Source organism: Chiroxiphia lanceolata, chromosome 2 (assembly GCF_009829145.1).
Source record: "Chiroxiphia lanceolata isolate bChiLan1 chromosome 2, bChiLan1.pri, whole genome shotgun sequence".
Classification (NCBI taxonomy): domain Eukaryota; kingdom Metazoa; phylum Chordata; class Aves; order Passeriformes; family Pipridae; genus Chiroxiphia; species Chiroxiphia lanceolata.
Genome location: NC_045638.1, coordinates 44,731,565 through 44,742,071, shown reverse-complemented (window position 1 = coordinate 44,742,071; position 10,507 = coordinate 44,731,565). Strand labels below are relative to the sequence as shown.

The 10,507-nt window shown below is 34.7% G+C and overlaps 2 long non-coding RNA genes across 2 annotated transcripts; one reads left to right on the top strand and one right to left on the bottom strand.

The window, feature by feature from the left end:
* Positions 1-385: 385 nt before the first annotated feature.
* Positions 386-1,391, bottom strand: LOC116783091. Its single transcript, XR_004355462.1, has 2 exons — positions 1,337-1,391; positions 386-474 (listed from the first exon to the last, which is right to left on the bottom strand). It is a non-coding gene; the product is annotated as an uncharacterized LOC116783091 (long non-coding RNA).
* Positions 1,392-1,486: 95 nt separating this feature from the next.
* LOC116783159 lies at positions 1,487-3,309 on the top strand. Its single transcript, XR_004355506.1, has 3 exons — positions 1,487-1,610; positions 2,007-2,052; positions 3,129-3,309. It is a non-coding gene; the product is annotated as an uncharacterized LOC116783159 (long non-coding RNA).
* Positions 3,310-10,507: the final 7,198 nt, after the last annotated feature.

The window sequence follows — 10,507 nt, the reverse complement described above, 5'->3', positions numbered from 1 at the left end:
TTTTTAAGTCTACACACAGTAATTATCTGAAAAAAAAATTGCAGCTTTGCAGAACAAATGTCTCTTTTTTTTATATAAAATTTTATTCCTTCTACTTTCCCTGAGGTATTCTAAGTGTGTTACACTTACTTTAAAGAGCAAGACTGTTAAAGACATGGGTCCAAAATTAAGGAAGAGATTATTTGAAAGAAATTTTGAAAATATAAAGAATGGATTTAGCCTCGTTCCAGACACCCTAACACATGAGTAAAAATATCTAATCAAGCAAACTTTCTCTAGCAATGAAAACACACTGTGCAACAAGTGGGTAGAAAAATTAAACGCTAAAAGCCTTACCAATACTAACTCCACTTTAGAAGAAAGATGAAAATATACAGGCTGTTACTTAGGAGTTCAAACTTTTTGCTATGTTAGTGAATTGAACATAGACTTACATGTAATTTTCTAGTGGCCATGAGGCTCATTGAATATATCCTGGTACAGAAAAGAATGAAATAAAAAGAAAATGTTAGAAAATTTTAATAATCACAAGTAATCAAAAGAATTTTGAAGCATAATTTATTTTAAAATCAATAGTGAATATCTAAGACATTACTTTTACTGCCATTTAAGAAATAAAAGTGTATGTTGCTTCTATCAGCAGGTTTCAATTAAAAAAAAATAATGTATGCTGATGTAAAAGGGAGCTGTAGCATCTTAGGAGGTGTCAAAGATTCCTGAAATGTCCTGCAATTCAGCATTACATCATCCAGTGTAAACTTCCCCAGTCTAGGGAAGGTATCAGGGGTTTTTCTCACCTAGCTTAAGCCATATAAACCCCCATCAACTTCCCTCACCATCCCGGACTTCCCTTGACAGCAAGGTAGGCATTGAGGGGGTTTGCCTGCCACCCTGATCAAGGACTTGCCTCCATTCATACCTTTTCTTTGAGCTACTATCTTCTGGTAAGGGAAGGATACAGGATCCCCCTTGATTTGTTTCTATTTTCTGGTGGCTGTTCCTGTTTCTGCCTCAAGGAGGGCAGAGCATGGTTCCACCCGTCTCTTTCTCAGATTCCCTGATATTCCTTAAGCTTTCCTTTCGTAGTTCTACCATGAGACTGAACAAGTTGACCACTTGCTCACGCCTCACAGAGTTGTTCTCACTACTGCCATCAGGTACTAGTGAAAACTCTGACACTCTCTGCACCTTAGACCTGGACAGCTGCATGTTTTCATGGAAACTCTGTCTGGGTTGCCACATCCTTTCTGGAAGATGCAGAGGTCATAGATTTCTGTCAGGTGGATACCATAACTAAGCTCCTTCTGAGAGGATGATGACCACAAGTTGAACTCACCTCGAGCTGATAGGGTAACAACACTGTGTGTACCCTTCCATGTGAACTGCTGTCTAATTGCTGCACTGCGCCCTCACTGACACCCCATGTCCTGTTTGCCTACTCTGATCACAGTGTTCCTGGTCACTTGTGTTCCCAAAACTACATGCAGTTGTGGGGGTGGCCATAATTCCCAGGCTCCCACAAAAGCTGCTGGCATCTCACTGATTTCCCCCCTTCATGGTGATTCTCTGCCCCAGGAAACCCTCTTGTGCACCAAGATCTACTCTCCACTGTAAATAGACCTGGCTCCAGAACACCTTGCCTCAGATTGACTTTCTTCCCATTCTACTTTTCATTCTGGCTACACTGGGGTGCATGATATCTTGAGCTTACATGAGGAGTTTATCCAATATTGTCTATCATCTTCAAAGGAAGATGAAAGTAAATTTAACCTATGTGAATTATTTTTAAATCTACCACAGATTGGGGGGCTACTTTTTTTTTCTTCTCTTTGTTAACTAGTTTTTTCCTATCATAAGTATATGACAGTTTCATTACCATTTAGTACTTTTATTCCTTCTGTATGCAACTAGTTTCTTTTTGATATTCAAAGCAACAAATTATGTTAATTTTTTCAGTAACTTATCCCACTCAAATTCATTATACTGTTCCACGTTGTGAAAATCAGGAGTGTGATCCCTCAGCTAGCAGAGGTCAGAAAACAATAGCATTATGTGAGTGTGAATGGCAGTTCCTTTTCTTCTGTTTTTTTGTTTTTGTTTTCTTTCCTTTTATTTGATTTTGATTTGTTGTTAAAAGCAAACAACATTTTATTTCATTTACCAAAAACCAGTTTATATATTGAAATAATCACTTTTCAAAATATTTAGTGTTCTTTGATGTAAACAACTAACGATGTTTTGATACTTATGTTGCATCTCCATCAGAATATATGCGTATTGCACCCATGAAAATATCAAATGAATTAACTATCATCATGCTATTAGGATTAGCACCACATGAATTCATAATGTCAGAATTCATTTTACTGTTTCTCTATTTCATTTCAAGTGTCCCATCATTTTCAACATATTTGATATTCACTGTATTAATAGTGATCATTACTAATTCATTGAGAACTACCATGGAAATTTCCACCAAAATCTCACCGTAATTCCTATTTATAAAAACATTTAAGCCCTATCCTTAGATAATGGTGACTGATGTTATTGATGAACTGAAGCTAAACAGTTTAGCTACATGGTGTCACTTCTGCTGTAATCTCTGAAAATATGTTTTGACAGACATCAAAAACTTCAGACTATAACCATGAAATAATACAAGTGTCATTTTTTTGCATTCTTACAGAATTTTCATACTTTAACGTTCAAAAGGATAATTTTTAATCCTTTAATTGTGATAATCTAATTATTTTCTGATTTTATAGGAGAAAAAGAGAGAACAGTATACTTTCAACAATACCGTCCATTATGTTTTTCAAGTTTGTTTGTGTTATGCTTACATAAAAATAATTCGAAATTGGTAATTTGAAAATGTATGGAGTTACAGTGATGCTGTTTTTACCCCATTTCCTGATTTTGTTATTGGAAGGAAGGATTATATTATTCAGTGAAAGCTGAAATACAACCCTTTGAGTTGGATTTTAATCAAGTTTTATTCAATAGGATATTATTTTGCAAACAGTGATACTGTCTACACTGTTAATAATATTTGGCCTTAAATCCAAAATAACATTGTGGAATGTAAAACCACATTTCAGAAAATGAAAACTTGCCTTTTTGTGTTGTAGTTTAAGCCCAGCTGGCAACTAAGCACTCCACAGTCATTCACTCACTGCCCCCAGTGGGATGGGAAAGAGAACTGGAAGGGTAGAAGTGAGAAAAGTCATGGATTGAGGTAAAGAAAGTTTAATAGGTACAGCAAAAGCCATGAACTGAAGCAAAGCAGAACAAGGATTCTCCACTTCCCACCAACAGGCAAGTGTTCAGCCATCTCCAGGAAAGCAGAGCTCCAACATATGTAATAGTTACTCAGGAAGCAAACGGCATCACTCTGAACGTTCCCCCCCTTCTTCCTTTCCCCCAGTTTATAGACTGAGCAGGATGCCATAGAGTACAGGACATCCCTTTGGTCAGTTGAGGTCAGCTGTCCTGGCTTTATTTCGTCACAACTGTTTGTGCATCCCCAGATTACTGGGCGAGGTGCTGTGAGAGTCAGAAAAGGCCTTAACTCTGTAGAAGCACTGCTCAGCAGTAATAGAAATGTCTCTGTATTATCAACTCTGTTTCCAACACAAATCCAAAACATAACCCCATACCAGCTACTATGAGGAAAATTAACTCTGTACCAGCCAAAACCAGCACAGGAAGTAATTTAATTGTTAAACTGTATCATAATGCTTCTTTTTTTCGTGGTCGTTTATGGTCCAAAAAGGTTTAAATTAAATTGCACAGGTTCAACATAAGTGGGGGATGCTGTCACTGAAAATAATTTACAGATTAGTGAAAGATGAATGTTTGAATCTGTTCTGAGATAAAAGATACTTGAATCTGTGAATCACACATCTTGGGCAAGGCTCTCATATACTCAAGTTTGAATAAAAATAAGCTTACCACATCCAAGTATGTAAACACTCCAGTTGTTATTCCAGAAGTATGTTGGTTTCCAGTACCATGTTTTTGCTAGCCCAAGGCATCTCAAATGACACTAGATACTTAAATGGATACAACTGAATTTTACTCTTAGAGTGGTATTTATTTGCATAAATACAGATATCTAATGTAATTTCAGTTTCTCTAAGATATTCCTTCTGGCCTTGAGCAGTAACAAAAGATGACAATGGATATTTCATAAATTCTGTGTTATTCTTATAGCCTGGTGTGCTTGTCTCAGATACTCTGGAGCATCTACCTATGTTTAAGTCATTTCATAGAGCTCTAGATTTTCACTGACAAAAATTAAGTTGTGAAGGTGAATTTGAACAACTTGCTCTCATTGAACACCCTTTTGTATGCTTCTGTGTTTAGATACTCAATCTGGAGCTGAACTGTGCCATTGAGTCAGGATTTAAAATTATTCCATTCTGTTTTTTTTATTGATTTGAACTGTCTTTTGAAAAATATATTGTAACACTACGTCTGAGTAAAGGACTGAATAATGTAGATTCCATTAAGTGGCACCTAGCTCTTCTAAAAGCACATCTTTATGATTTCAGACTCCCTTTTTGCAAGCTAGGTGAGTGAGTAAGCATGTGAAATAATCAAGTAGGGTCTTTATTAAGCTCTAATATCAGTGGTTCTCCAATAAACTCCAGTACTCCAGAACCACCATGGGTTAATTTGTGTCACTGTAACAGAAGGCACATACCTGCCACTGGCAGTTCTGTGGCAACCCATTGTTCCAAAATGCTCTCCAAACCTTTTGTGGCAGTACTACCTTACATCAAATCCACAAGCAATTAGCTATGAGACCATGTAAGTACGTTTGCTTTTTGTAAGGAGACGGGGGAAGAGGATACAGATCTCCTGATTCCACGATTAATCACTGGCCAAACTACAGCCTTTGGAATCCCTTTGGTTCAGAGTATTTACAGGTCCTTCCTCTGTCACATAAGGACCAGTTGGAGCAAGCATGCCAGACCTTGCTATCCCAACTGACTTTCATTTGAGAAAATCTATTCTAATAGGATTTCCTGGTATGGTATTGTTTAATTTTATTTATCATTCTCACTTAATGTAATTTAATTTTTCTCTTCCCCAATGCCATCATTGTCTGTTTATATGAGTGTATATGCTCCACATCTTCTTTGGAAAGGAAATTGTCTTTCAGTTTCTTAGTCTTGATATTACATTTCTTTTCTTTGAAGAATCTATGAGTGTATACTAAGGCAAAGTCAATCCAATTACTGCCTTAACCTGCTGATAATTTTTTTTCTTGCCTACATGCTACTCCAAAACTTTCTACATATTTTTCAGATATTTCTAATTAATTAGAATGCACTACCGTTTGTGGTACTTGTCTGAACTTGTCCTTGAATCTGTTACAGGAGGGCTACTGTGAAGAGTAAACAGGTTCTTACATTGTATTAGATATAGACTTTTGTCTTCAGTGATGGAGTCCTTTGTTCGTAGAACCTAGTTTAAAACAGTAACAATATTCTTAAAAAAAAAAAAAATTAGGAATACAAGTAATTTCTATATTAGAACACCAGAAAACAGGTTTGAAAGCAAATATCTAATACATTTTTGTATCTCACATATTAATCAAAACTAATTTTAAAGATCACTAGTTATGAAGGTAGTGTTACCTTCCTATTAAATTCCTTTTTCACTTTGAGATCCTTACTTAAAAAAGAAAAATTAGGACTTCTTTATTTAAATATTTTTTGTCTTTATGTGGTAGACATGAAAACATTGTTTCTTTCCTGCTTTTCAGTAAAGTTTGCTTCTTTTTGACATTTTTGAGACAGATTATCCAGCTTTCTCACCACTTCCTTTCTATTAAAGTCACCCTGTTCTTCCCAGTTTACTTAGTATATAATATTTTTTTCTACAAGAACAGTGACTAATAACAAGACCAGCTTTTATATCAGTTCCAAATTCTAGATGCTTGTCCTTTATTGGAACCAGAGTTTTTTTTCTTTGATGAACCTCCAATATTTGCTATAAGATTTGCTTATTTACTATATGTGTATGATACATAAAAAATATACATATATATGACTGAAGAGTCAGTATGTATCTAGCTATTACATGAATTCATAATGTCAGAATAATGATTTTTTCCTTTTTCTCTTGACTTCAAGTACATCAGCTTCAATAACTTTGTTAACAAAGATATTCTCTTGGCCATGGCAAGTTTGTGTACTTCCAAGTTCACTGGTATTCTTCTAGAATCTTGTGCACGGTGAAGATTTGTGCACACTAACTGCAAACAAGCCTGGAATGAAGACTGAGCTTTCAGAGGTCCCCTGTACAATACACTCTAATATTTTTCAGTTATTAATAAAACTACAGTTGCTAAACAAGTGGGTGTAATATTTCGAGAAAATAAGATAGTACACTATATATATAAAAGAATAAATACACACTGACTATATGTGCAGGGACTATACATTGTTTAACTATGCCAATGATCATATACACCTGTTTTAGACGGAGGTCATACATTACCTATGATTCTAAGCCATGCATCTGGATTAGCCATTATGTGGATCTCTAATTTGTCATAAAATAATCTTGAGATCTGGCCACTATATGTCTTTGTTTTTTTTGCTAAAACAAGTACACCAGCAACATTAGTTCAGAGATTAATATTTTCTCATCCTCATGTGCATTCTGACAGCCTTGTAATAGTTAAAAGACAGATTTCACTAACTTTGAAAGTTACTCATAATTGTATTCCACTTGTTGGTTAAAAAAATAAAATCAACTAACAACTAATCTTGGGATAAACATAATAACTGAAGTTGGTGTCCCTCGGTAATGTAAAGCTGTATGACTCAGTTTCTTTCTGAATACAGTCTAAATAACTTTATTTTGAAATATCCTTTTTGTCACAAATAATGATGTCAGTGTTCCATGTGAACAGAATGGTTAAATGACTGAAATAAAGAGAACATTTCAATCACACATATTCATTTCTAGTGGAGATTAAGTAAAAAAGAAATATTTTCCTGGTCTTATTAGTTGTGAATTAGACCTTTTGCTGAGTTAAAAGAGTAGGATGCCTGCCATGAAATTAAAACAGCATAGATAGAAACAAACAAAAAGCCCCAGCCTTTTTCACATTAAGACACTGGTGGTGGCATTCATCACTATCTACAATTAGTTACTGGAATTATTTAAAGGAACCAATGATTCATATGAAGGTCACTGTACTATGAAAAACACTCTTTGTTAAAAGTAAGAATCTTAAACTTGTATCCTAGATCTTTTCAAATTAAATGTTTTTCAGAGAGTAGGCCAGGTACTATTTTGTTCTTATTACCCATGGAGAGAAAATTAGCAAAGTTCTAATAAAGATTAACCTTTAATGAATTATCCCTATAAAATAATTCCTTCAGGGAAACAGGCAGAGCTGCCTGCCTGCTCCAACAGTAAATCTTTTTTTCAATATTCTAACCTAGGAACATAAGCACAAGAAATGTTAAAACTGAGTTATGCATTATAAAAAAAAAAATTGCATGTAGGGGAAAATAAGCAGGGAAAAAGTTTGAAGTTTTAGAGAATTCAATCTCATTTGCAGGCAAAAATTTACAGGAGAATTACCATAATGTTTCAAGTCAGTGTTTATCAGTGTTTATATTTTGACCTAGGTGTTGAACCTAAATGCCACTATAAATTTCAGATTTTTTTTAATAACAGTGGAAAAGTGGGCCAACATAAATTTTTGCCTACAGTAAGAAGAGTTTTTTTGATAAGAACTACTTTGTAGTTTAATTTACTATTTCACAATTGTTTATTTTTATGTTTTATCAACATAAAAAGAAAATACATTTTATTGCAAACACGGTACACTGCTAAGCAAAAACCACTCTTAACACTTCTAGACAATAATTTCTTGTTTCTCGAGAGATGAAATAATTTGCTTAGCTGAATATGAGATTACAACAGGTATGACACTGCAGTTTTTTGTTTTGTTCTGTTTTGTAATTGTCTAACAGAAAAAAAACCTTTCAGAAAGAAAAATATTGAAAATTTTAAAACAGTAGGGTAGATTAAAATGGATTCAAATATTAGTCGAGTTGATCTCAAAAGATAGATATTTTTTCCAGTTTCTTAATATCAACATAATACAAGCTGTTTCACTGTCTTAAAATTGAGGATTTAGATGCTTTGGATCTTGAAGTTTTGTATTATATGATGAAGTATCTACAGCGGATTGAGCTTGGCTGGCTGCCAGGTAGCCACCAAGCAGCTCTATGTCTCCCACTTCATCAACAGAATAAAGGGAAAAAATACAACAAAAAGGTTTTTGATTGTGTTAAGGACAGACAATGTCTGTAGTAATAGGACAAGGAATAATGGGTACAAATTGAAAGAGAGGAAATTTAGTGGAAATTTAGGTAGGATATTAGGAAGAAATTCTTTACTGTGAGGGTGTTGAGGTACTGGAACATGTTGCCCAGGGATGATGTGGCTGTTCCCACCCTGGTAGTGTTCAAGACCAGGTTGGATAAGGTCTTGAGCAACCTGTTATAGTGGAGAACAAATAACTATTCACCTTGGAAACAGATTTCTTGTTGAATCTTGGGAAAGAAACATCATTTGTAATATCAGGCAGATGGAACTTAGTCTTAAATAAGAAATCAAATTTTAAATACAACATTTTCTTCTTTCTCTGCACTTCATAGGTTACGTTTTCCTACATCTTTATGTTGTGAGAGATTTTCTTAATGTTACAGACATTAATCATGCATCTCTTTTCTTGTTACAAAGCAGACACTGCAAATCATAACAAAACCATTAATGCAAAGACTGGATGAAGTGGCTACAATAAATCATCTTCAAAGACACTTTTGTCACTTTTGTTCTTCAGTTTTCATTAGGTCTATTGAAATTTTCAGTACAATCTTTTGCAAGTGAGATTTGTCTTTTGTTGAGTTTTAACTTGTGAAGGTGATCAGACTTTCTGGAAATGTTAAACTGTGCTATAGCTTAATTGATCATTTTTTGAAGATGAATGGAAATCATAGACTTTATGGACTGATTAACTTCTCTTTTGCCTACATATGGAATATGAATGAAAATTTTCATTTGCTCGGTTTCTTTACCTTATCATTAGATAATGATGTAAAATGGAATCTTTTGAGTTTTCCATGGTAAGAACTTAACAGTGTTATGGAGTGATGACTGTACTACACTTTTTCATGAACAAATTGACTATCATAGAATCATAAAATCAGAGAAGGGTTTGGGTTTTAAGGGACCTTAAAGATCATCTAGTTCCAACCCCTCTGCCGTGGGCAGGGAACCTTACACTAGACCAGGTTACACAGAACCCCATCCAGCCTGGTCTTGAACACTTCCAGGGATGGGGCATCCACAGCTTCTCTGGGCAACCTGTTCCACTGCCTCATTACCCTCATAGTAAATTATTTCTTCCTTATATCTAATCTAAACTTACCCTTCTTTGGCTTAAGACCATACTCCTTTGTCCTATCACTACATGCTCTTGAAAAAAGTCCCTCTCCAGACTTCTTGTAAGCCCCCTTTAGGTACTGGAATGTGCTATATGGTCTCTCTGCAGCCTTCTCTTCTCCAGGCTGAACAGCTCCAGCTCTCAGCCTGGAAGAGGTGCTCCCACCCTATGATCAAGTTCATGGCCCTCCTCTGGACTAATGTAATTCTCATTTTGGAGAAGTTTAAGCATATCTTTTAGTACAAGACACTTAGTGTACTTAATACACACATAGTGATTCTCTCTATGAACCAAACACATATGAAGGGCACACCCACAGTATAACTGTGGTAATACAGCAATTTTTCTACACATAGCTGGATTTTCAGTCATTTCATTGCTTTCAGTTGGGAGATGATCTGAAAGGTGCAGTGATAGTGACACATCACTTTAAAGACTATACAAAAAAAGAGCATGTTAAAAGGGGGACCTGGTGCACATTTGCTTTTTTTTTTTTTTTGTTTTTATAAAAATTAGAGACAAACCCAAACAAAAATGCTACTTGAATATTTTATCTAGTATATTTAGATGCATTTAAAGGAAATCTCTGGCATATTTACTACAGAAAGAGAGTGGTCATTTTGAACAAACATATCACATCTTTTTCTCCATGTACTAGTTTCTCAGACTTGTTCTAGATAAAGACTAAGTCTAGATGTATTAAAAAACTGACTCATGAAATATTACTATATTAATGGGTTTGGTTATTTATGGAATGTTATAAGATTTTTTTCATAAGAAACACTCAGTTGTATGCATATTTTCCTTATTCGTTCATTACAGATGACCCAAAAGAAATATATTAAGAAAAAAAAGTAAAAAACCCAAAAAAAATACCGTGCTGTGCAACTTTCTCAGAATAAAAAAGAAAAAAAATGAAAAAAATAGAAACCTTATCATTAATCACTTGACTGTAGTTTGTAATTTTCCCACAATATACAGGGAACATTCTGGATTATACACAGACTTTTGTATCAAATAATATCA